The 25477-nt window shown below is 54.1% G+C and overlaps 1 long non-coding RNA gene across 3 annotated transcripts; it reads right to left on the reverse strand.

Moving 5' to 3' along the window:
* Positions 1-271: 271 nt before the first annotated feature.
* Positions 272-16389, reverse strand: LOC128100752 (uncharacterized). 3 transcript variants are annotated; one of them, XR_008214908.1, is made up of 4 exons: positions 16308-16389; positions 10253-10466; positions 7088-7631; positions 272-1235 (listed from the first exon to the last, which is right to left on the reverse strand). It is a non-coding gene; the product is annotated as an uncharacterized LOC128100752 (long non-coding RNA). The 3 variants fall into 3 exon arrangements; XR_008214907.1 differs by lacking the exon at positions 16308-16389 and having other exon boundaries at positions 10253-15602; XR_008214906.1 differs by lacking the exons at positions 10253-10466; positions 16308-16389 and having other exon boundaries at positions 7088-9434.
* Between the last annotated feature and the right edge of the window lie 9088 nt (positions 16390-25477).

Below are 25477 nucleotides of genomic sequence, written 5' to 3' on the forward strand. Positions count from 1 at the left end.
GGGCATGCACCACCATGCCCAGCTTCGGAATTTGTCTTCTGCTGTCTGGTGCTTTCACTGGGCAGAGTCGGGATTCCACTATATACCGTGCACCAGGCTTTCTTTTCATAAATGAATACTATGCCAGCACGAGCATGGCATTTGTTCATGCAATGGAGGGCACCATGTCACTCATCTTTGGTTACTGTGAGTGATGGGACTGTGATAATGAGTGTGCAAGTGTCCTTTGAGACCCTGTTTCAGCTTTTGGAGGCAGACATCCAGAAGTGGATCAAGCATACAGTAGTTCTTTTCTTTTATTTCTTTTGGGGGAACCAGTATCCCGTTTCCATAGTAACTGCACCATCGGGTCAGTGCTTCATCTTGTTTCCATAGTGACTGTTTCAAAGCACCCTCTTCACATCCTCGCCAACACTTGTTATTCTCTTTCTCTTGACTGTGGCTGTCCTGACACGTGGGAAGTGGTACCTCCTGGCTGGTTTAACTTTTTAAAATGTAGTGGTTTTGTGTTTGTGTGTGTAGTGGGTATATGAACACTTGCCACCGTGTGTGTGTGGAGGTCAGAGGACAACTTTGTGAATTTATTTCTGTCCTTCCACCTTTTCGTAGGTTCCAGGGATCAAACTCGGTTGTCAGGTTTGCTAGGCAAATGCTTTTGTCCTCTGAGACATCTTGCTGACCTCGCGGCTTGTTTTTGTTTGTTTTGAGACAGGTCTGGTGTGGTCCAGGCTAGTCTTGAACTCTTTCTACACAGCTAAGGCTGATCTTGAACTTGAGAGCAAGGCCATGTCTATACCCACTCACGATGGCTCTTGGTGAAATTATGTGGTGAGCCACAGGCTTGCAAGGACTAGCCGCAGCCGCAGGAACTGTGGGCCCAAACACTGGATGGGATTTGTGATTTTGTGGGTCTGGGGCGAAGGATGACACCCACAGAACCCGCAGGTAAGTCAAGAGTCCTCCCCAAGCCTGGGCAGGGCCCTGGGGGTCCAGGTCACCCAGGGGATGCTCCAGCTAGCTGTGGCTGAAAGGCAGGCACAGGAGTACCTGAGTGGCTGCGAGAGGCTTCCAGCACAGAATTCCCCAGCCCCTCAACACAAGTCTTCCTCTGTGAGGCCTGTGGGTCACAGGGTCTCAACCTCCTTGTGAGCCACGGCTTTGGCTCAGCTCTCATCCCCATCTCTGTAGCTCAGGCTTTCCCTCAGCAAGTCTGAACCAGAGGAAGCAGGAGCCACCTAGGACAGGGAGACAAATTCTCAGCTGCTGTCACATCCACATGCACACAACTTGACCATGTGTGTATACTAACACCCAGGCACATACCAGGGGTAGCATGGCCATGATCAAACCAAGCTCTCCTCATGCACAGAAGCACACAGAACACCCCCACAACCTGTCAGGATAGCCACAGTCAAGAGACAGAGAATAAGAAAATACAGAACCACGAAAGCACACACGTATAACACACACACACACACACACACACACACACACACACACACACCCTGCATATGCACACACCACCCCTGACACAGGGGATCACAACCCCCTATATCCACCTGCACATAGGCACACAGCAACTCCCAACACAATGGCACATAAGCACACACATCGTCACATGTATACCACACACATGCACACCCTGTGCATGCTCACACACCCATGTATACCTGGGCAGGGGGTGGTCGAAGACATGACACAGAGAGTCACAACTCCCCATTCACTTGCTCTCCTACCCCTTTTCTAGTGAAGGGCTCCCTCTGGGCCTCAGTTTCCTCATCTGCACAATGGGTGGGATCCAGGCTCACCTCACAGGTTAGCATGAACTAGCTGGTGCTATCCCCCTACAGTCAGAGCCCTGGAAGCTGGGGGTGGGGGGGGTAGAGGGGAGTAGGGGGTGCATCTTCCTTGCTGGGAGGCATCTGTTCACCTAGGCTCACATTATCCTGCAGCCTCCAGCCTGGCTTCCCCTGGGGAACTGGAGTTCCACCTCCCAGTGCGGTTCTGGTCTCCACTGGGCCCCAGACCCAGCAAACAATTTTGCATATATTTAAATCTCCTCTGTGGGCTCCCTGGCTCCACCTCCCCCCCCCCAAAGGAGAGAAAGAAATGACAAAGGCGTCATTTGTCTCCGTCGAGCACCCCATCTATCAGGGTCGCCGAGCCCGTCGCCTCGAATGAGGCGCGCACCCGGGAAGGCCGCTTTAATGGGCTCCGCGTGTGACTGCAGCCGGGCGGTGCAGGGCCGGCATTTGCATACATATTAAACGGAGCAGTAAAAAATGCAGACATGCAAACCATTTGGACGGCTCCTCGCACACAGCCTGCCAGGAAATCAATCTTTGGGTTTCTTAAAGGAAACCTGCTCCAGAGAGAAGGTGGGATGCACGCAGCCCACGGTCCCGGAGGGGAGTGGGGAGGAAATGCCACTCAGTGGTCTGTCCTTGTGTCCACCTGGGCCTTCCCGGCCACAGGAAAATCAGGGGCAGTGAGGCGAATCCTGTGCGTCCCGCTATATGCAGAGGCTCTTCCTCTGAACCCTATCATTGAGGGCTGGGAGTGCTCCCCCATCTTTGTGTCTGGGGTGCTGGGCCACAAGCCCAAGCCTGCGCAGGCACTGGGTCTCTGGATGCTTTCCTCTTCTCAAGCTACATGACCTTAGGAGAGTCACCAACCTTTGTTTTCCTTTTTCCTTCTTTCTTTTTGTTTTTTGCTTGTTTTTATTGTTGTTGCTTTTTCTTTGTTTGTTTGTTTTTCTGAGAGAGGGTTTCTCTGTGTAGCCCCGGCTGCCCTAGAACCCGCTCTGTAGTCCAGGTTGGCCTAGAAATCAGAGATCTGCCGGCCTCTGCCTCGCCAGTGCTGGGATTAAAAGCCTGCACCTCTCTGTGTGTTCGAGGCCAGCCAGGGCTGTACACAGAGAAACCCTGTCTGGAAAACAAACAAACAAAAGCAAGCCTGTGACACCACTGCCCAGCTAACCTTTGTTTTCTAAGCAAGTGGTGTGATGCGTCTCCTCTGCAGTGGCATGTTTGATTAAAGACCAGGCCTGTAGAACACGAGCACTCAGCTGGAGTCGGGCGGCGTCCGCCTTCAATCTCAGCACTAATGAGGCAGAGGCAGGAGGATCTCTGTGAGTTCTAGGCCAGCCTGGGCTATAGAGTGAGACTCTGCCTCAAGAAATAAGCAAAAACTGCTGGTAAAGGGGCTGTTAGAGGGGCCTCCGTGCTACGTATGTGTGTTCATATTCATCTGCACAGTCAAGCCGCCCTTCCCCACCTCCTGAGCTACACAGTGGGCTGCTATGACTCTCACGGGACCTTCCAGCTCCACACTAGAGGGCATGTGACCCAAAAGACCCGTCAGCAGCATTTCGGCAGGGAGGGGGCACCTGAGCAGACAGATCCCCACTCCCCGGAAGAGGCAAGTGGCCTAGCAATGCCAGTCCCCAACCCTCCGAGTCCACTGTGCAGATGAGGAAACTCGAGTGGGCTGGAGGGGCCGAAGCCACTGAGCTTCAGGGTGGCGGAGGGGGCGGTCCCTCCCCCCGTGTGTAGGAGGCGACTCTCCCCCACCAGAAATGCCATTCACCTAGGAGAAAGAATGGGCCTGGAGCTCACTGGCCTGCGGGTGAATGGTTGGCACCTAGCAAGGTGGAAGGGTGGGGAGGAGAAAAGGAAGCTTCCCACGTGAGCCCAAGTGGCCTCACTCTCCCGGAGGAGGGAACGCAGGGTGGCCGGCCTTAGCACCTGCAGAGCCACGCGGAGGGGCTTGGCCCAGGGCGAGCCCGCCTGCTCCAGAGACCCTGGGGCTGGGGTGAGATTATCCGGTCGGGGCTCTGAGCATCCTGGCAGGTGCCAGTGACCTCTGCAGTCCTGTGTGGGCTGCAGCCTGGAGCCAAGGGAGCCAACAAGGCCCCGCCCACGGCTGTGGCCCCCAAGATATACGCTGGGATGTGCCTACTCGGCTTGGGTGGCCGGCCTGCTTCTCCGCCTCCCCTGGAGCCCAAGCTCTGGAGCTTCAGTTTCTCCACCTCTCTAAAAAGCCAGAGGTGGAGGCGATGAGGAGGGCTGGTGGGGGGGATGGGTGAGGGGGTCGAAGTTACTGGACCCCAGGGGCGATTGCTCAGCCTGGGGGAGCCTGGCCGTAGGGCCTGCAGCCCCCCACTCTACTGCCCCCCTCCCCCGTCCTCCCTCCCTCCGGGCCCCGCATAACAAACATTCCTTGCCGACCAACCCCTGCAGCAGCAGCCTGGGAAGGGGGGAACTACCGCAGACAGCAGGCGGCCGCCAGAAACGCTTAACCCCTTCGCTCCCAGCCGCCGGAGCCCACGACCCCGGGGAGGGAAGTCTTGGCTGCCAGAGTCCTTCCCAGGCTCTGGTGACCCGGTCAGGCGATTGACCTGGATCAACAAGTCGTCAATCTATCAGAACTCACTCCGAAGTTGCCAGAGCTCGCCCCGGACCAGGCCAAGGCCCTGGGGTGTGGGGTGGAGGTACTACGGAGACCCACCACACTTTCCCAATTATAGAGTGTTCAGCCTGAATCCAGTGGAAGTGGCTCCCACAAGGTGCTGAGGGCTTCCTGGTCTCTGGAAGGATAAGTTTAGGGAGCTTAGAGCAGAATAATATTGACAGTTTCTGTGGGGATCCCGCAGGTGGAGAGCATACCCCACACACACACACACACACACACACACACACACACACACACACACACGACCCCCACCCTGCACCTTCTGAAGTGAAGGCAAAGGACTGATCAGGGTACAACATGGTCATGTTTTTCCAGTAAAGAATAACTCAGGGCCGAGGAGAGGCTTAGCCCGAAAAGCCTTTGCCACACTGTGAGGACCTGAATTAGATCGGGTCTCTAACACTCACATCAGAAACCCAGGCCTGGAAGGAAGCATTCGACTGTAATTCTAGTACTGGACTGGGGGAGAGGCAGGAGGATCCCTGGCCAGATGTCTAGCCTAATTAGTGATCTTCAGGTCCCAGGGAGAGATCCCATCTCAGAGGAGGTAGACAGGGCCTGAGGATCAGGCTGGCCTCTGGCTTCCACAAATATGCATAAATACACACAGAACAGCAACCTAGAGGACGGGGATTCATTTACAAATCAACACACTGAAGTCCAGCACACCTGAACACACCCAAGTGCCACCAACAGGACACACTCCACATGGCATCCTGGCACAGACAGACTCTTCCGTAACCAGCGCAGCTCACCAGCTCACCCAGCTGCAGACTGACTGCCAGCCAGCCTCAGTGTTGGTAGCCACAGGAAGTGGACCACCCTCCCACCCCCGCCTCCCCCTACCTATCCCTCCCCCACCCAGTCCCAATTAGTCCCTGGCTTCTCACCTGTCCTGGACCTCAGGTCTTGTTAGAGAAGCAGATTCAAGGCCCAGAAAACCAGGAGCCACTTGGAAAGGACATCTAACTCATGCAGTTTTGTGTGTGTGTGTGTGTGTGTGTGTGTGTGTGTGTGTGTGTGTGTCCTCTTCACTTCCTAAGGCATGAAGCAAACAGCTAGAGAGGAAAGTCTGTTGGAAAGCTCTAGATTGCAATGTGTTTACTACAGAGAACCCCCCATCACCCCAATTCAACTCACTAAATAACTGGATCCTCCTGCCTCCACCCCTGCCCCCCAGAACCGGGATGACAGATGTGTGCCACCACATCTGGTTTATGCAGTACTGGAGAATCGAACTCAGGGCTCTGTCCATGCTTGGCCTGCTCCCAGCTGAGCCACACACACTCCCAGCCTTTACAGCCTTCTTTTTGATGAAGTAATAGAACTCAATATATCAGTATACCACAGATAGCTTTTCTGATGGGATGGGAGGAAGAGGTCTTTGGCCCCACTTTATGCACACCCATAAGGTCTCTGGGTTCCCCTGGCTACCCCAAACTTCCCAGGACAGATGGAGAACCAAAAGGCAAATTCAGTCTGTGGTTCTGTGTGTGTGGAAACTAAGGCCCAGCGAGACTGAGACACTTGCCCAGAGTCACACAGCTCCCAAATAGGCCTGACACAAAGCAAGTGCCTTTGGTCCTTCCCTCCAGGTCCTTCTCCTGCTTCCGAATACCCTTGCAGCCCAGTCCAGGCTACAGGACCCAGTGTCTGTAGCTAGTAGTCTGTGTGTTGGGATAACAAACCTGGGCCAATATGAAGTCTGTGTGTGGAGTCTTCTGGGGGAAACGCCCAGGATGTTTCCCCAGTGGAGAATCATACTGCACCCTTACTGGCAGGCAGGAGCTGGCGGAACCTGGGCCCGAACACCTCCCCAGCACAAGGCGGGGATGAATTCATGGACTCCTTTAGAAGGCCCATGGACTGAAGTCAACAGGACACTTCTATATGGACTCCTTGAACTTGGAGTGTCATGGAATCAGTGTCTGGCTGTCCTGGCGAAGCAATCTGGAGTCCTCAGGCTGGGTCCAGACCCTGACTCTGAATATGAATCGCAATGTGGGGAGGGGTGACCTCAGTATCACCCATTTTATAAATGGGAAACTGAGGACCATGAAGTCACTAGCCTGAGATAACAGCTAAGGATCAGTGAGGCTTAGACTCTGCTGTGGGGGACACCCAGAGACACTCTCATTTACCACTTGGCCTCCCAGCCAGGGCCCTGCCCTGCCCCTGCCTGCGTGGCCGTTTGTCACAGCAAGCAGACTGTGACTTGACAGTAGGTACCCCAACCCCTCACCCTGCTTCTACATTCAATCTTGCCACATCTTGTTTTGTTTTGTCTGAGACAGGGTTTCTCAGTGGAGCCCTGGCTGTCCTGGAACTCCCTGTGTAGGCCAGGCTGGCCTTGAATTCAAAGATCTGCCTCCCTAGTGCTGAGATTAAAGGCATGCACCACCACTGCCCAGCACAATCAATGAATACTTTATCTCATCTGTATTATTTGTTTATCACTGGCTTGGGTCCATCCTAAGTTCCTTCTGCTCCAGTCCTCTCTCCCACGATGCTATTTTGACTATAGCTGTGAACACACACACACACACACACACACACACACACACACACACACACAATCTCACCTCATGCACAGCTTACAAAGGAATGGTCTAACCTGGGAACGTGGGTGGAACAGGCTGCCCGGGGTGAGGGTTGCCTGGTGTCATGGCACTCATGACCTGACCGAGTACAGCTGTCGTCCCCGGAGCTCAGTGTGGCTGATAAGTTCCCGTTTCTTCCATTTCCTTCACATCCCTGGTTAATACCCAAGCCGTCATGTCCACTAAATGGTAGGAAACCAACAATGTGCTCCAGGAAAGATACCTCTCTTTGTGTTGACGTGATGGTTGCCATGGTCACCAACCTCCAAGATGGTCTCCAAATGATTCCTGCCTTCAGGCATTTACAGGCTGTATTGTCTCCTTCCACAGTGAACAGGGCTGGTGGCTAACGTGCTGTCCAAGGCATGGTCATAAAGACTCTTTTACATTGCCCAATCTGGTGGAAGCCAGCTGCCATCTTGGAAGGAAACTCAAGCAGCCCCGTGGTTCACGAGACAAGTCTGTAGGAAGCACATACCCTTCAGACAGCTGCAGCCACAGTGTCCTCAGGCTGGGGACAGCCAGTGAGGCTGCAGCTGAATTCCTGATCTTCTGAAACTGAAATAAAAAGTGCTTAGGTATGGGGTCATTGGTTATGGAATGGGTGGTGACTAGTACAGAAACAGAGCTGTCATCCACAGGCCTCCCAAAATGCATTCCCAGGCATCCTGACCCCCAGGACATGCCTTGAAAACTACTCTTAGTGAAAGCAGGCAGACCATGGCATGCTTCCTGGTCAAGAGTTCCAGGATTCTGGCTTGTTTGAGCAGGCCCTTCTGGCTGGGGGAGCTGTTCTCCTAATCCTGCATTTCTCAGAAGCTCTGGGATCCTGCCATCAGAATCCTTTGGGACACAGGACCAAACTGAGGTCTTGTCTTGACTCTGTGCACCCTTGCGGAGAAGGGTTTGTCCTGGAACCCCACCATGCTCCCTTGACGGGGATCTTCATCCCTGTGTGAGCTAGCTGCTTCTAAAACACACAGGGACATTTTTCTGAGGGAATACAACCATGGTCTTAAAACACGACCCACTGGAAAATGGCGTTGGATATAGAAAAATTCATTTCACACGCAACTTTTTCAGGCTGAATCCACCCCCTTCAGGGAGGCAAGGCAGCACTCAGGAAACCACATTCTTTCAGGTCCCTGGGGCCTTGTGGGGGTGGGAATGGAGCTCTCTCTGCACACTAGAAGGCTGAGCGCTTTCTTTTCTGTTACAGGCATAATTCTCCCCTGGAGCTGCTCTGTCCTTCCTAACATGGCACCCTGGGTTCTTTAACCCCAGGGCCTTCCCTTGCAGACCCCAAAGGTTGGCCACAGTCCCCTGAGGGCTTGGGGCAGCAGCAGGGAGAGGGAAGGAGACCACAAGTATTGAACCCTCACTGCTCAACACAAGTGAGTACAAGCAGCCCAGCCTTTTCCCTCTGGAGTTTCCCACCAACCCTACGACCCTATGCAGGCCAGTTGCTGCAGAATCTGGACAAGATCCCCAGCTGATCTGAGGCACATAACAAGGTCAGGGAGAGCTGGAATGAGCCCTGGAAAGGCTGGCTTGAGATGCACCTCATCCTGATGCACTGAACTCCCCCTCCCCTTCCAGGTTCTCTGTCCTGGCTTAGCTTCGCACAGGGGCACCCCGCTGAACTTCCTGAGAGCCCACCCCATGCCTCTGCTTTTTCTCTGCCTCCTTCCTTCATCATGGAAAGCCATAGGAGGATCATGGTAAGACAGGGTGGGAAGGGCAGAAACCCAAATTAAAGGGACGGTGACAGTACTGACGGCAGTAAAGACCTGCTGCCCTACCTGGGCGTGGGGACTCTCAGCACTCGGGAGGTGGAGGCAGGAGGATCAGGAGCTCAAGGTCAGTCTCAGCTACTCTGTGAGCCAGAGGCTGGGCTGCAGAGAAGGAGGAGGAGGGGGAGAGAAGGAGAGAGGAGGAAGAGGAGCAGGAGGAGGAGGAGCAGGAAGAGGAGGAAGAGGAGCAGGAAGAAGAGGAGCAGGAAGAGGAAGGAAGAGTTAGTGTGTCAGCCCTTTTACAGGGCACCTAGAACCCAGGAAAGAGATAATGGGACTCAGAGAGGGAGAGTCATCTATCAGAGTCACACAGCAGCAAGTAGCATTCAGAAGGACCCTGCAGGGTCTTTCTGCACCCTGCTGAGGGAAGACTTCCTAGATGGGTGGCAGGGCAAGCCACAGGGACTGTCAAGGAACTGTGCCTCCATCCAGCCGGTGGCTTATTCTAGTGGGTACCTACACTAGGGTGATTGGGATCTTCAGTGGCTTCAGAGCCCTGCGCTGGTCTGAACCTCTCAGTCCCTGTGGTGGCTGCACCTTCCCTGGGGGCTGGCTGTGTTTGGGGGTGTTTTTTTTTTTTTTTTTTTTTTTTTTTGGTTTTTCGAGACAGGGTTTCTCTGTGTAGCTTTGCGCCTTTCCTGGAACTCACTTGGTAGCCCAGGCTGGCCTCGAACTCACAGAGATCCGCCTGGCTCTGCCTCCCGAGTGCTGGGATTAAAGGCGTGCGCCACCACCGCCCGGCATTGGGGGTGTTTTTTACAATTGGTAGCAACTGTGCCTTTCCTAGGGGGAGCTAAGCTGAGGGTGCCAAACACCCCAACTCAGCTCTTGACTCACCCCAAAGGAGGGCGATCCTACTCAGCCAGCCAGCTTGTTTGGGTCTGCTGGGGGCAACCACAGCTGGATAGACTCTCAGCAATGAAGAGAGGGACCAGCCAAGAATGCGCACTCACGAGAGTGTGAGGGAGGCCACTGCCTCTGAACTCCCCAGGCAGCTCACAGCAGCCTTTCCAGCTTCTCAGAGGAGCTGGTTCGGAGGCAAAGCACTTGTCCAGCACACCAGATGTGGGGTGCAGGGCGGGGTGAGAGTCAGGGTTTCCCCACCCCTACCTCACCCCACCAACCATGGGGGTAGCCAAGAAGTTGGAGGAGGGATGTTGGCCTCAGCTCACTGGGAGGTACAGGAATGGAGAGATCTGCAGGCAGGCCCTTTCCTGTATTCTCTACCCTGGCGATCTTTGGGGAGGGTGTGGGGGACCCATCTGCAGCTTGGCAGGGGAGGCTAGCAGGCCCAGCTTAGGCACACATGGCACAAGATGGGGGTCAGACAGCCAGGAAGCATCACACTGGTTAGAGAGGAGACCAACCCTCCCTCCCCGACCTCACCTCACAACACAGGGGGTTCCAAGCCTTGGATGCACCTGCCAGGAAAGTTCAGAGGCCATAGTGGACTCAGAGGGATGATGGACTTGGAGTATCTGCCACTGACTGGCAACTGCCCTCTCCTCCACCTGGGACCGAGGTCCCCAGAGTCCACGATCCTGAGGGTATGTCTTCTCCATCCCAAACAGAAAGTCACCTCTGAGCACTCTGGAAGCCACTACGAAGAAGGGCACAATAGCTTCTTTAAAATGATTCTCAGGGCTGGAGAGATGGCTCAGTGGTTAAGAGTACTGGCTGCTCTTCCAGAGGACCTGGGTTCAATTCTCAGTACCCACAGGCAGCTCTCATAACTGTCTGTAACTCCAGTTCCAGGGGACCCAACCCAGCACCCATTGCAAAACATCAATGCACATTAAAAAAAAAAAATGATTCTCAGGGGCAGGCAAGGTGACTCAGTGGGTAAAGGACCTTGCTGCCAAGCCTGAGGACCCGAGTTCAATCCCTGGAACCCACATGGTGGAAGGAGAGAACTGACTCCAGCAAGTTGTTCCATGATCTCCACATGCTTGCTGTGACATGGGCCTGCCCATACACATACTACACATGTAAATAAATGAGGAAATGTAATTCTAAAAGATTACTGGCTGGTGAGAGGTTCAGTCAAGTGCTTGTCAGATAAGCATGAAGAAGAATTGAGTGGAATCCCTTGGAACCACACTTAAAAAAAAAAAAAAAATCCGAGCCGGGCAGTGGTGGCGCACGCCTTTAATCCCAGTACTCGGGAGGCAGAGGCAGGAGGATCTCTGTGAGTTCAAGGCCAGCCTGGGCTACAGAGTGAGTTCCAGGACAGCCAGGGCTACACAGAGAAACCCCGTCTCAAAAAACAAAACAAACAAACAAAATCCAGGCATGGCAGTGTATACATCTATGATCTCAGCTCTGGGAAGGCTGAGGCAGGAGGATACCTAGAGTTGCCTGGCCAGTCAGTCTGGCCAGTTGGTGGCTCCAGGTTCAGTGAGAGGCCCTGTCTCACAAAGTAGGGTAGAGGCTGGGCATGTGGAACATGCCTTGAATCCCAGTTGTCTGGAGGCAGAAGCAGGTGGATCTCTGTGAGTTCCAGGCCAGTGTCAGGGCTAAACACAAAACACACACACACACACACACACACACACACACACACACACACACACACACAGACACCACACACTGGAGGTAAAGACTGGTTGAGGAAGATACCCAGTGTTGACCTTTAACCTCCTTATGTATGTATACACAGGTGCACACACACATGTATACACATGCACTAACAACACACACACACACACACACACACACACACACACACACATCCACTTTGGGAACAAATGACAGACAGTCCATCTGCTGTAACAAAGGACCTAAGGAATGTTGGTGCACCAGAGGGACTTTTTTTTTGAAAAGGTCTCACTATGTGGCCCTGGCTGTCCTGAAACTTGCTATATAGTCCAGGCTGGCCTTGAACTCAGAGGTCTGCCTGCCTCTGCCTCCTGAGTGTTGGGATTATAGGCATGTGCCACCACACCCTGTCCACACTTGTTTTTTATTTTTTGTGCATATGTGTGAGGTCACGTGAGTGTGTGTGCCCCACGTGCATGCAGGTGCCTGCGGGAGACAGAGTGTCAGATCCTCTCTCAGTTACAGGTGGTTGAGCGGCCTGCTGTGGGTGCTGGGAACTGAGTCAGAATCCTGAAAGTAAGAAGTCTCTCAGGCACTGAGCCATCTCTCCAGCTAGGGGAGTGCTGGCAAGCAGGTCCAGGAGCAGACCTTGGTGACATCTCACTGTGTGCCGTATTCTGTCCCTCTCAACCCCACTGTCTTCAGAGGTCCCCTTCTTGGTGAGTCTCTGCTCCCAGGAAGTACCTCTTCTAGGGCAGAGGCATGCCTACTTTGTACCCCAAACTTTGCCTAGTGCCAGCTGCTGGGACCCACACTCCAGGGCTGCCTTCCCTGCCAAGCTCACAGCTCTACTATGAACCAGGACAGGACTTAAGGCCCAGCAGCCCCAGCACCTCACACCAGGGACCTTTAGTGTGACAGTGCTAGTCCCCTCCAGCCTGGGACAGGCGCCTCCATCCCCACACTCCCCAGGACACTGTGAGGCCAAACTGGGCAGGTAGGGGCTTTGGCTTCCGGGATGGTTAGCACGAATTGTCAACCTGACAGAATCTAGGGGACAGGCTTACTTCCAGGGGATGGAGTGGGAAGACCCACCCACTCTGGGTAGCTCCATTCCTTGGTTGGGATCTTGGGCTGAAATGGAGAAAAGGAACTAGGTCCACTACACATTCATGGCTCTCTGCTTCCTGACTGGATCTGATGTGGCCGGCTGCTGCTGTCTTGATGTTCTTAGATGCTGTGTGTCGGGCAAAGAAAACCCTCCCTTTCTTAGGGGCTTCTGTCAGGGTATTTTATCACGACAACAGAGAAATAACTGAGAAGACCCACACATGCTCACAATGTGGGCCACCCTGTCTGACCTTTTCTGGGCCAGGAACACCTCTGGGCATTAAGCAAGTATTCAGACACTGGGTGTGGTTCAGAAAGGTCACTGAAAAAGACTTTTTTGAGTCAGGTTTAGTGGCACATGTCTGTTAGATACTGGGGATGACAACAGGTGGGGGTGATGGGTTCAAGTCCAGCCTGGGCTACAAGGTGAAACCCTGTCTCAAAACACACACCACCACCACCATCATACCACCACTACAGCAGCACCTTACCACCATCATCACAACACTACCATACCACCACCGCCACCATACCACTACACCACACCACCATCATCACACCATCACCACCCACCACCACATCACTATTACATCATCACCACTACCACACTACCACCACACCAGCACCACACCACCACCCTGCCAGCACCACGCCAGCACCACACTAGCACCACACCAGTACCACACCAGCACCACACCAGCACCGCGCCACCTCTTCTTGAAAAGCCTAAGGATAAGGACCTTGGTAGGAGGTAAACGAGACTACTTTCGAGACTGACGTCTTTCTAACCCATTCTTCCCAAGCAAGACTACAGTGGCCAGCACGGCCAAAGCCCCCGTCCTGCCCCTGCCCAGAATCCCGGAAGCCAGATCCAAACAGCCTACCTCCGACAGCCCTACCTGCTGGTCATACACTTGCCATGAAGGGCAACCTGCAAAAGCCAGCCCAGGTGGGCTGGTCCCTGGCAGCAGGGCCATGGTTGGTCAGCTACACGCTACATTGAGGGTCTTGGTCAGCGATGGATGACATGTAAGAGGCCTACATCATAGGCTGCTCAGCCAGTGATGGCATAGCTGTCCTGGTTTGCGCATGCGCCCTGGGTTCTTCAATGACACGCCTAACACCTTAGTCAGACCCTTTCCCCGTCCCCAGGTACTGTGTGATATCAGCACAGTCCTTACAAACCAGGCAGCCAGCGAGACACTCTTCAGGAGTGAATCCCACTGAACTCTCATCAGCCTGTCTCCACGCCGGAAATCAGGAAGCCAGGACTCCCAGAGGTGAGGTGAGGCTCCAAGGTCGCTCCATGGCCTCCAGTTCTGTCTCCCGCTATCACCCACCCCAGAATCGGAGACCCTTCAGAGACAAGCCACAGCAACAGCTTGTATGTGTGAGTGACCCTGGCCGGTAATCACACAGCAAGGCCACACACACACACCGCCAACGTTTCTGTAAATGGGAATCACGGCGACAAAGACGGAAATTAAACCGGGTCACACAAAAGGCAGGGCTGGGAGATGGCTCAGTGCTCAGAGTGTTTGCTCTTCAACCATGGAGGACCGAGTTTGGCTCCCCGGCACCCACATAAAAGCCAGGAGTAGCAGCATTTGTCAGAAGTTCTGGTGCTCAGGAGGAGATGACAGTCAAGCAGGTCCCCTGAGCTCATCAGAGAGTTTTGGGTTCAGTGAGAGCCCTTGTCTGAAAAGCAAGCTAGACATCTCTAGTCTCTGTGTAAACACGTAGCACATGCACCCTGGAACACATGTGCAAACACCCACACAAACATGCACACATGTACCACATACACATGCATTGGCCAACTGCCATCCAATTTCCAGGGAAGTAAGGAAACCATTGGGTGGGCTCAGGAGAGAAGGCTCGGGAACGGGAGGGAGTATGGTGGGCACCCGTCAAAGGGACATGGGAGGGCTGGTCCCAAGCAGCTCTGTCACACAGCTGTCAGAAGCTGGATTCCCCAGATGGACGAGTCCAGGCTGCTTCCTGGCAAGTTGGGCTAGCTCCTGGACCCTTGCTTAGTCTGTTCATCTGAAGGAAACTTTGCTGGCCAGCAGGGCTGGGGCTGGAGCTGAGAGGGAGCCGTGGTGAGTAACACTGGGGTGAGGGTGGTCCCTGGGGCCGGCCACAACAGCTCAGGGTGACTTTCCAAGCCAAAGCTGAGACCGGGACTGGGTGCCCAGATGCCCAGTCAGGTGCTGCTACTGTCACCACTGTTGAGGTCCTCACTAGGACAAGAAATGAAAAGCTGTGGGGCGGAGGGGGGCACAGTTACAAGACTGTGTCGCAACTTATGACACTGGAAATCACCGAGAAACTGTTTACATCGAGACCTCCTGGCTCTCGCTAGGCCTGGACGGTCTCAGGACAGCTGTTCCAGAACCTTCTCTATCCCTCTGCCTTTCATCTTCACCACAGCCAGGGCCTGTCGAGATCGCCAAGGGAGCCAAGGCCTGGGGTGCCCAGTCTCAGAACTCACCGTCCTTGCTCAGCTCCATGCCTCAGTTCCCTCCTCTGTAGCATGCCAACAGTAGTAACTTTCTAGGGGCTGCTGTGGGCACCGCTGGGATCCTTGTGGGGCAATCACAGCCAGGCCACAGTGAGCTGCTCTTTCCTCCCTCATCCCAGGCACTTTGCACATTCCCAGTCCAAGGGTGGCATCTCCTAGGTGTTGTCTGAGAAGCTGTGGCCCGAGAAGCTGTGGCCCTAAGCGTGCTGAGGATAGATGGTTGCCTATCCAGAGGCCACTGCTTGCCTCAGGTCTGTGGCTGCCCGAGACCTCTGCCTCTGCCTGGCCTCTTAGACCACAGAGCAGGGAATCTGAAGTTTCCTTTTGAGGGGTATGGGCCAAACAGCTGGCTTTGTGGTTCCTGCCCTGCTCAGGCCCACAGTCTAACTTTGAGTCAGAAACCCGGAGGATGGTTGTGGCTGAGGGGCTTCCAGTGAAGATGCTCAGAGGAAGGGCAGAGGAGAGAGAAGGTACCAGGCAGGAGCTGCTGGGCACTCCTCCCACCACCCCAAGAAGTGCAGGAGCTCCCTGGGTCCCCAAGGTCACCCTGGGAGCAGGGCAGGGCCTTACTTCCAGCTCATACACGGGGAGACCAGCACCTTCTGGTCCCTGGATTGGGCTGGATGGTCAAAGAGAACCACTGGGCACAAAATCCTCTGGCACCTGTGAGGCAACGAGCGGGTTTTACCATCGCCACCCCCATTTTACATATGGAGAAACTGAGTCCCAGGGAGGACTGCAACACCCCTCTGGTCTATCTCTAGGGAAACCTGGGACCAGCCTGAGAGTGCCTTGGCCAGGTCGGGAAGAAGGGGCTATGGACCAGGGACTGGGGTGTAGGTGGGGGTGAGGAGGAGCTGAAGGAGGAGGCAGAGAAAACAAAACACAAAACCAAACCAAACCCTACCAGTACCAGGCAGAGAGAGAGAGGAATGTGGGTGGGGACAGGGTCAGTTGGGGAGAGGCCTGGGACCCCCAGAGCCCCGGGTAGTTCCCCCTCCCTCCCAGGTGCGACCCCCCAACTTCCCGGAAGACACCACCCCCAGCTGGGCGGGGAGAAGGCCCACCGCCCCCGAGTCACCCAATCAGAGGCACTCCCAGTCTGATGGCGGAGGCGCGGGCTGAGGGTTCCCCGGGCCTTCGGGCGAGCCCGGGGACCTGACCCCGACTCGGTGCCCCCGGCCCCCGCCCCCCAGCCTCATTAGCACCGACGCCCGTCGTCTCCCCTAGCTTTCCGGTGGCTCCAGAATTTAAAGGTTAAATCCTAACCTCATCTCAGCAGTTTCTCCGGGCTTTGCCTACCCAGCGCCAGTTGCTGGTAATTATATGCATCTCCGAGCAGCCAATCAGCTGTCAGACTGACAGATACTGATCTTTTCGTTTTATTTTTAGCTCTGTGCTTCCCCCTCTAGTTGCAAAAAAAAATTCTGTTTGTTCTGCGAGCCGCTGCCTGCAGCCCTGCTCTCATCTCTCCTCCAGCAAAGCGGGAGCAGGCGGCCACCGAGGACGGAGCCTCCATCCCTGCCCCAGAGCGGGGACAAAACGGCCTCTGTCCCCAGCTGAGGCCGGTATAGTCCGGCCAGGAGGAGGTCCGGTTGCTGCACGTGGCCGAGGCGCCCACGGATGCTGCACAGGGCCGAGGCGCCCACGGATGCGCCGCTGAGGGAGAGAAGAGGGCCTGACCTGGGGAGGCTGTGGCATGGAAGGGAAGCAGTGGAGTCAGGCGAAGACAAACGGACAGAAGGGCGAGCTGGACTGAGAGTGGAGGGGTTACACAAGCCAGTGGCACCCGGAAAGCAGTCACCCCACAAACTGAACAGAAAGGGGCCCAGAGGCTATACCACCAGTCCGAGGCCCCAGAGGGGCTCCCAGCCCATGTCTGCAGGGCCAGGCCAGGCCAGGCACGCTGGACCTCCTAGGTTGGTGCCTCACCTGCCTTGGGAAGGGTCAGTGATGTGCCCCCTGGAGTCCTCTTATGGATCATTCTAGAAAGCCCCATAGGCCTTCCCGGAGGCCCCGTTCATAGTAGATTTTGGAGAGGCCAGCGCCGAGGGATAAAATCATTCGGACTTTGCTTTCTGTGCCGCAGCACTCTACGGTTTATGAAAATTTCCCTTATACATGCACACTCTGCCCGATGCCCATGCTTGGCCACAAGAGAGAAGTAGAGTCAGGCAGGACAGGGCAAGGACCCCATTATTTCTGCTTCTTTCTGGAGGCAGAGGGGCAATGTAGCTTCCGGGTGTAGGATCCCAGGCACAGAGGCCTGGATTTAGGCCCCCAGGTCACTGTTTACCAGCTCTGGAACCCTTAACCACCACAAGCTCTCAATGTCACAATGACCCCATCCAGAAAGTGGGCCTCAGTTCCACCTTCGCCTCTTGGAGTGACTCTGGGGAGTAAGTGGTCACCCTTGGCTCCAGCACCCCGGGCCTGACACCCTGTGAGCGGTATCACTAGGTCCTCCGTTAGGCGGGTGGGGAAACCGAGGTTCATTTGATTCTTAACTGGCAGAACTGGGACTAGAACCCTCCCCTCCCTTTTTGGCTTCCTATTCTCTGACACCACAGATGGTGTGCCGAGAAGAAAGCCGAGGAAAAGTGAGGAGGGAATTAGGAGGCCCAGCGAGATGGAGGGAGGCAGGAGCACCCTGATCAATTACTTGGGCTATAAATTCTGCTGTTTTGCAAAGTGAGCACACAGCCTGGAGAAGGAGGGATCCCGGGAGGGACGGGAGGAACGCAGCAGAGCCCAGCCTGCACCAGTCCAAGCTGCTGCTACCTTCTGTGCTTGGAACCAGAGACGGATGAGCTGCAGGTGGAGGTGCTGTGGAGGTCAAGGGCCCACAGAGGGAAGGAGAGGAGAGAGCCCATGAGCTCTTGGGAGAGCCAGCCTTCCTGCCCCTCCGTAGAGGCTCTCCCACGCTGCTGGGCGGGGAAGCCAGGCCTTTAATGCTGTTCCTGGGGTTGGCTCAGAGGAGGCCACTGGACCTCAGCATGCCCATCCATAGAATAGGGCCGTGAGAACATCTCTTCTGCGGCCAGTGGGAGGGGTCAGTGAAGTCTAGGGTGTGGCCGGCTTTGCATGGGGCTCTGCACACACAGCAAGTAGAATTGCTGCTGTTATGGTTATTACTAGGAAGATAACCCTGGGCTAGGGGCTTGGCAACAGGCAGATGGGAGGCCAATTTAGTTATTTAAAGGAGGGAGGTGCTGGGAGCAGGGGTACAGCTCCGCCAGGAGAGCGCTTGTCTAACATGCAGGAGGCCTGGGGTTGATCTATAGCTCCAAATAACCCAGGCATGGTGACTCACACCTGGGACCCAAGCACCTGGAAGGTAGAGACAGGAGGATCAGTAAGTAGTTCAAGGCCGAGGTCACCCTTGGTTCCTTAGTAAACTTGCCACATAAGAATTTGCCTCAAAGAGAGGGGTCTTCCCCGGGAGGGGCAGTGCTGGCAAGAGTTCCCACAGTCGTGAGAGGGTTTCCCACCTTGCTGCATGTCATGGCCAGAGACCTGCCTCTGTCTTCTGAGAATGCCCACAGTTGCTGCTTGCTGTCTCTGGAACCCTGAACTAACATCTCAAGCCTTTTAGGGCCCCAACGTCCCCATCTGAAAAGTGGGTCTCAATGCCACCTCCACTTCTCTGAGGTCAGGTGCTCACTTTGCAAAACAACAGAAATTTACAGTCCAAGTAGTTGACCAGGGTGCCTACAGAGCAAGGCCCGGGTTCTGTTCCCAGCTGGAAAACAGGTGGACCTCCTCTATCCATGGCCTCCATGTCCCTGGAGCCTCCTGCAGCTCCAGGAAGGGAAAGGCAGAGGCCAGCCTCTCCCACTGGAATCCAGGTGTCCCAGGAAAATGGGGTCGTGGGAACAGCCCACTGTAGGATTTCAAAGGCTGGCCACTCAGAGGCAGCCCCTAGACATCTCCAACTACAGGGCAGGAGTACTCAGGAGCGAGCCAGCCCCAGGCTGGCAGTTACTTGTCAGGAAGGAAATAATAGTCATATCTCTGACCCCAGACAACAACTAAATAAATGAGAGATGACAGATGGCCATAGACAGCTACGAACTGCAGACACATAACAGTGTGAAAAGCTGGAGTCAAGGGGTGAGGGCAAGGGGTGACGACCCGCTCACGAGCCTTGGAGCCTTGGAGAAGAGGTTGGCTGTTTGTGAAGGCGAGGACCAGAGATGGACCCTCCGGCTTCAGATCTCCAGGATGAAGACAGAGAGAGCAGCTTCCAGGAAGCCTTAAATGAGATACTTCTTTAAAAAAACAAAAACCAAACAAACAAAACCTTCATTGCATAGGAACAGTAAGACGCCTTGCTAAGAAAGGCTATAACAAATAACCCTGTAATGGTTAGTGTCCATGCCAACCTCTGGGCACGCTGCGGGTGATTATCCTGATCGCATTAATTCAGGTGGGAAGACTCACTCCACTGTGCATGGAATCCCTCCCTGGGACTGTATAAAATGAGAAGGTGAATTTGCACACTAGCTGTATCCCCCCAAGTCTCCTGATTGTGGATGAGACGGGACCAACTGCTTCAAACACCATCTGCCTTGACTTCCCCGCCATGATGGACTGGACCTTGAACTCTGAGCCAAATGAAACCCTTTCTCCGTTAAATTGCTTTTATCAGAGAGAACTTTTTGTTGTTGTTTTTTCTTTCAGTTTTATATATGTTTATCATGAGTTTTAATCCTTTTAACCCCCATTACCCACCCTCCTAAATTTTCCTGATGTAACCTTTCTTCCCAACAAGTCCCCTTCCAACATTCATGTCTCATGTATGCGTGTGTGTGCACGTGTGTGCGTGCGTGCGTGCGTGCGTGCATGCGTGCATGAGATAGATGTCCTATTTAGGGCCAGGCACTCCCTACACCTTGACCAGTCATGAGTCTCAATAACTGTCATCCACTGCAAGAAGCTTCGCTGATGAAGGCAGTTTGACCCCACATCCATTTTGTTGAACAGTGTAGGCGTCTCACCAAGGCCTACAAACTCCCAGTTAGAGGTTCTTGGCCAGGCTTATAGTACCAGGCCTACGATCCCTCTGTCAGTGTATTTTACCACAGGAAAGGAAACTAAGACAGACCCCAGACAAAAGCACATCTATTGCTCCTGTCACAGACAGATACGAGCTGACAGAGAGGGCAAAAGCTCCTTGTGGCCATGCCATTCTGAAGGACTTGTCTGCAACAACTGGAGGAGAGGGAAAGACTCTGTGGAGGACAGCATGGAAGGATGTTTATTTCCAGATAAAAGGGGAGGGGTGGGACACTTCCCTCCATGATCAAATCCATTGGCCAGAGCTCAGACATGTGGTCATGCCTAATGCAAAGGATTATGGGAAATGTAGTCCAGTTATATTTCCTCAATAGAGCCCTGTCCCAGAGCTTGGGAAACACATGGCCATCTCTTTTATAGATACTGTCCTCTTGGGATGGATGAACCGAAATGGGTTAATGCTAGTGAAGCACACCCGGGGGTGGAAACTGAGTGTGGAGACCAGTGACCATTCCAGACACCTGGTGGCCTTGGTGTGGGCACAGCCATGCAAAAGCTGTGTTTTAGCCCTCAACCTTGTAGTGTGCGTGCGTGCGTGCGTGTGTGTGCGTGTGTGTGTGTGTGTGTGTTGTAGAGTGAAAGAGAGATGAGAAAGATATATATATATATTTTTTGTTTGTTTGTTTTTCGAGACAGGGTTTCTCTGTGTAGCTTTGCGCCTTTCCTGGAACTCGCTTCGTAGACCAGGCTGGCCTCGAACTCACAGAGATCCGCCTGGCTCTGCCTCCCGAGTGCTGGGATTAAAGGCGTGCGCCACCACCGCCCGGCTTGAGAAAGATATATTTAAGTCTGAGTAAACATCTAAAACTTTTAATAAAATTATAAAAAAGTAGCCAGGCATGGGGGCATAAGCCTATAACTCCAGCTTCATAATCTCAAGGCCTGTGTGGGTCACATCAAGAGTTCAAGGCCAGCTTGGGAAACTTAGAATCTGTCTAAAAGGCTTTCATCCAACCAAGTGGTCCATGGATAAAGGTGTTTACTGCCAAGCCTGAGTTCAGTTTCCAGGACCCATTGGTAGAGGAGAGAGCAGATTACCCCGGGTTGTTCTCTAACCTCTGTACTTAAGTGTCATGGTGCAAAGTGTACACACACACACACACACACACACACACACACACACACACACACACACTAAATAAATAACAAAAAAGGTGGAAAAAACCCAAACAAATAAAGAAAAGGGGGGAAAGTCTTGGGTGTAACTTAGCTCTGGAGTGCTTGTCCAGTATGCTCAAGGCCCTGGCTTCCATCCCAAGTCCTGCATAAGGAAAATAAAAAGTCAACAAATACGAGGTCCATTGGCTTCCAGAGGAGACAGCTATTCTATGAAGCCACAGCTGTGCTGGCCTTGGCAGGCTGAGGGACGGTCTTCTGATCCCCATGACACCAGCACATGACAGGAAATCACTTCGGCTTTCCTTCAGCTACTCTTCTACTGACCACATCTCACAGACTCTGGGGGCAAGGTAGAAAAGCCCTGGGCAGTAGCATTCCTATCTGGGTGGCAATGCCAATGAGGCAGCGTGTGGGACAAGCTCAGATGTGCAGATGGAGATACTGAGGACCAGGTACAGGAATCCTGCCTAGAGCTGGGCCTCTAGTTGACACAGGGTCAGGCTTAGCACCTAGATCTAATCAGCTATGTTTCTGCTGGTCTGTGCGTCTGCGTGTGTGTGTGTGTGTGTGTGTGTGTGTGTGTGTCTGTGCATGTGTGTGTGTGTCTGTATGTCTGTGCATGTGTGTATGTCTGTGCGTGTGTGTGTGTCTGTATGTCTGTGCATGTGTGTATGTCTGTGCGTGTGTCTGTGCGTGTGTGTGTGTCTGTGCATGTGTGTGTGTGTCTGTATGTCTGTGCATGTGTGTATGTCTGTGCGTGTGTGTGTGTGTGTGCGTGTGTGTGTGTGTGTGTGTGTGCGTGTGTCTGTATGTCTGTGCATGTGTGTATGTCTGTGCGTGTGTGTGTCTGTATGTCTGTGCATGTGTGTATGTCTGTGTGTGTGTGTGTGTCTGTGTGTGTCTGTGTGTGCATGTGTGTGTGTCTGTGTGTGTGTACCTCTGAAGGAAAGGATTACATCGCAAGTGAAGGGGGCACTCAGGGAAAGAAGAAAAGAGGCAGGACCCAGGCACCATCCATCAAGACAAGGATGCTCCTGAATGCTCAGGGAATGCTGAGAGCATCTGGGTAGGCAGGACCCCTCCCAGGCTGTACACATTGGGGAGTTCCCCATGGGGTAGTCAGGGGGGCTTTTGCCAGGAAGGGGAGGTATGGGTGCTGGGCTGGCCTCAACAGCAGATGTCTGCTCTGGCCTCCTGCACAGAGTTGTGCAATCAAATCCAAATAACCATGGGCTGCTCCCCTGCTGTGGCCTGAGCTAACCAGGGAATCCAGCCGAGAAGCCCAGCCAGGGATGCAGGGAGAGAGGATCTTGGCTAACATTCCCTGCCAACCTGGAACCCAGGTTCTGGGCTCTGCAACTGCCTGGGAAGCGTGAAGCTCTGTGCTCCCAGAGACTGCAAGGCAGGCTAGCCGCCTCACGCTGAGCTGGGTTTGCATGGAGCTGTCCAGCCAGTTCACAGAGTGTCACAGGCCAGAGATACACAGCTGGAGGAAGAACTGAGCCAAGAGCTGAGGGTCCTGGCCAGAGTTCCTTACTGGAAAGCAGGGGGCTGGGAGTGAACAAACACAGTGGGGTCTGGGAGCTGGGAGGCCTCCAGGGAGGCGGGGTGGCTAATGGTCAGTCTCCTGTGTCAGTCTGGGGGCAGCTACAGCACCCAATTCTTCAGTCAACACCCTAGCCTCCATACTGCCCTGATGGTACTTTGTAGACATGATTAAAATCCACGCGGGTGGGTTCTAAGTATCGAAGGTTGGAGGTCACTCTGGACAACCTGTGTGGGTCAGACTGGGGCAGGTGTGAGTCCCAAGGAAGGTCCCGAGCTCCCCTGCTGGTGGATAGCAGCCAGCTGGATACCCAGGCTGTCATTTCAGAGGCTAAACTTGCCTAGCCAGCCCCTTCCTGAGTCCAAAGCGCAGGCCACATATATACTCTTCAGACAGGGTCTCACTAAGTAGCCCTGGCTGGCCTGGAACAGAGATCTACCTGCCTCTGCCTCCCTGTGAGAGTCAAAGCTATATTTTAAGTTTTAATTACTATTACATGAGAGGTTCTTGAAACAAAAATGCCTCTGATCTGCAAGCCCCTTACCCAAGGACAGATAGTTCCTGAAACGCTGGAGGCTATTGTTTATGGGAGATAACAAGTCGCATGTTTTCACTCCCCTAAATAAGCTTGTTTGACCGTCTGTACCGGATGTGCTTGATCACATGTGGACGGGAGGTGTGTAGGCAGAAAATACTTCAGGATGTATGCTTGTCCCGACTGGACCTGATGGGAAATGAATTATGGGTTTTTCTTCTTAAGCCACTGCAAACTGTGATTCTGGGTCATTTCTGGGGAACCTGGGTATGGACCTGGCCAGAGCCCATCCACCTGGCCAGCATTTAATTAAAGCTTGCTTCAAATTTGGCTTTAAACTGTGGTAGTGGTCTTACTCTCAATCAGTGGGATTAATGCCCAAGTGCCAGGATTAAAGATGTGCCACAATCATTCACCCCATAGAAGACTAACTCTACCGAACATTGGGCAGGGAGACAGCCCAGTCACTTTGGACCACTGAGGACACTGGTTTACTCACTGCTCTACGGTGTGAGCAGAGGCTCAGGTGCCCGTGGGGCTGTCAGAATCCCGGCCTCAGCCGAGGACCTGAGGTAACCAGATGAGAGGTGGCTTTAACCCCTGTGCACAGACACACACCTGCTTGTTTTCAGGGGAGGACCTGACAGAGATGAGCCGTTGCCCTCAGCCGATGTCCTCCATCGGGGCTCTTCTACAGCCTCTTCCCCAAGCTGGCTAGAAGCCAGCCGTGCTCACAGGAGCCCCAGGCAGAGTTTCAGTGGGTACCCACTGTCTACCCGAGTGTCCTCAGGCTCAGAACCTTCTCCCTGGGGACAAAAGGACAAGGCACAGGAGCTGAGATGTGGGTGTGGCCAAAGGGTTGAAGAAGCCACCTACAGTCTACAGTCGTGGGTGGATGGGCGGGATGTCCCACCAGGGCAGGTGGGACAGTTACTCTGATTTACCGACAGCATGAATACAGAGTCCACTCAGCACCAGGTTCCGCTCCAGGAGCTGATGGCTCCTTTTGGGACCAGGTAACAAGAGTTGCCTCACTCATCGCAGTACAGCGCAGGAGACTGTGGCCCAAACCCAGTCAACAGCTTCCCATGGAGGCAGATTTTTCTTGCTCTCTGGCCTCACCCTCGTAAGTGATTTTCCAAACCACACCCACCCTTTGCCTGCTCTGGCTCAGCCCGCTGCTCAGTCCCACTCTCCTGTCACCCTCCCAGAGGCCCGGGAACAATCCTGCCTTACTCTGGAGTCACATCCAACCACCACATTGCCCTCTCTGATGGCCCCAGGGCCCTGTGCTTGTCTCCTCTGGCAGCTGAGTCTTTAGGGTCCTTAGACACACACACACACACACACACACACACACACACACACACACACACACACGCGCGCGCGCGCATTATGCAAGGTTTGGAAGGCATAAGGCCCTCATACATCTGCTCCCGTGCAGTGTCCCTAGTTTTCTGGGGGCTGCAGGGTGAGACCTTGTTTTCACCCACAGCAGCTTCGCAGATCTTGACGTGGGTCATAAGCCCTGCCCTCTGTCACCGTCCCATCCACACAGCTGTCCTTTGGAGATGCCAGCTGTGTGCTGTGTCTGACCAAGCACCCACTCCCCATTCTGCTCCAGCCCCTCCAAACCGAGACTCAGGGATGCCCAGGGTGGACAGTGGCCTGTCCAGGGCTCCAGCCTGCTGTGCTTTGTGGGTCAGTTGGTGGCCGTGTCCAATGCAGCAGCACTCAGTCTGATCCCTTAGTGTGGAGAGGCTGAATGGAGCAACATTCTCCGGGGCCAGGGGACAGTGGTAGGCGTCACTTAGCACACAGAGGTGACCTTGAGGTTGGAGTGCTGTCTGTGGCCAGAGAGTTCCACACACCAGCTTAAAGCTGTCTGCTGTGCAGGACTGTCCTCTGGGCCAGGCAACTGCCAGCTGTTCACAGCTGGGTCTTGACTGCTGGTGCCCTCACAGAGGCAGGGTAGACCATGGGACCCTTCCCTGAGTGCTTTGCCACTCCTCTCAAGCGGTTGTACGAAATTCTGCCCTGGTTGCCTGTCGCCTCGGAGTCTTTGGGAGGGACTGGAGGACATAATCAGGGGAGCCATCATCATGCTGGGTGAAGACTTTCTAAAGTGGCTGTTTCGGGGTCCCCCATGCTCCTGTAAGC

The sequence above is a fragment of the Peromyscus californicus genome, unplaced genomic scaffold, assembly GCF_007827085.1.
Source record: "Peromyscus californicus insignis strain IS unplaced genomic scaffold, ASM782708v3 Scaffold_7__1_contigs__length_154581171, whole genome shotgun sequence".
NCBI classification, from domain to species: domain Eukaryota; kingdom Metazoa; phylum Chordata; class Mammalia; order Rodentia; family Cricetidae; genus Peromyscus; species Peromyscus californicus.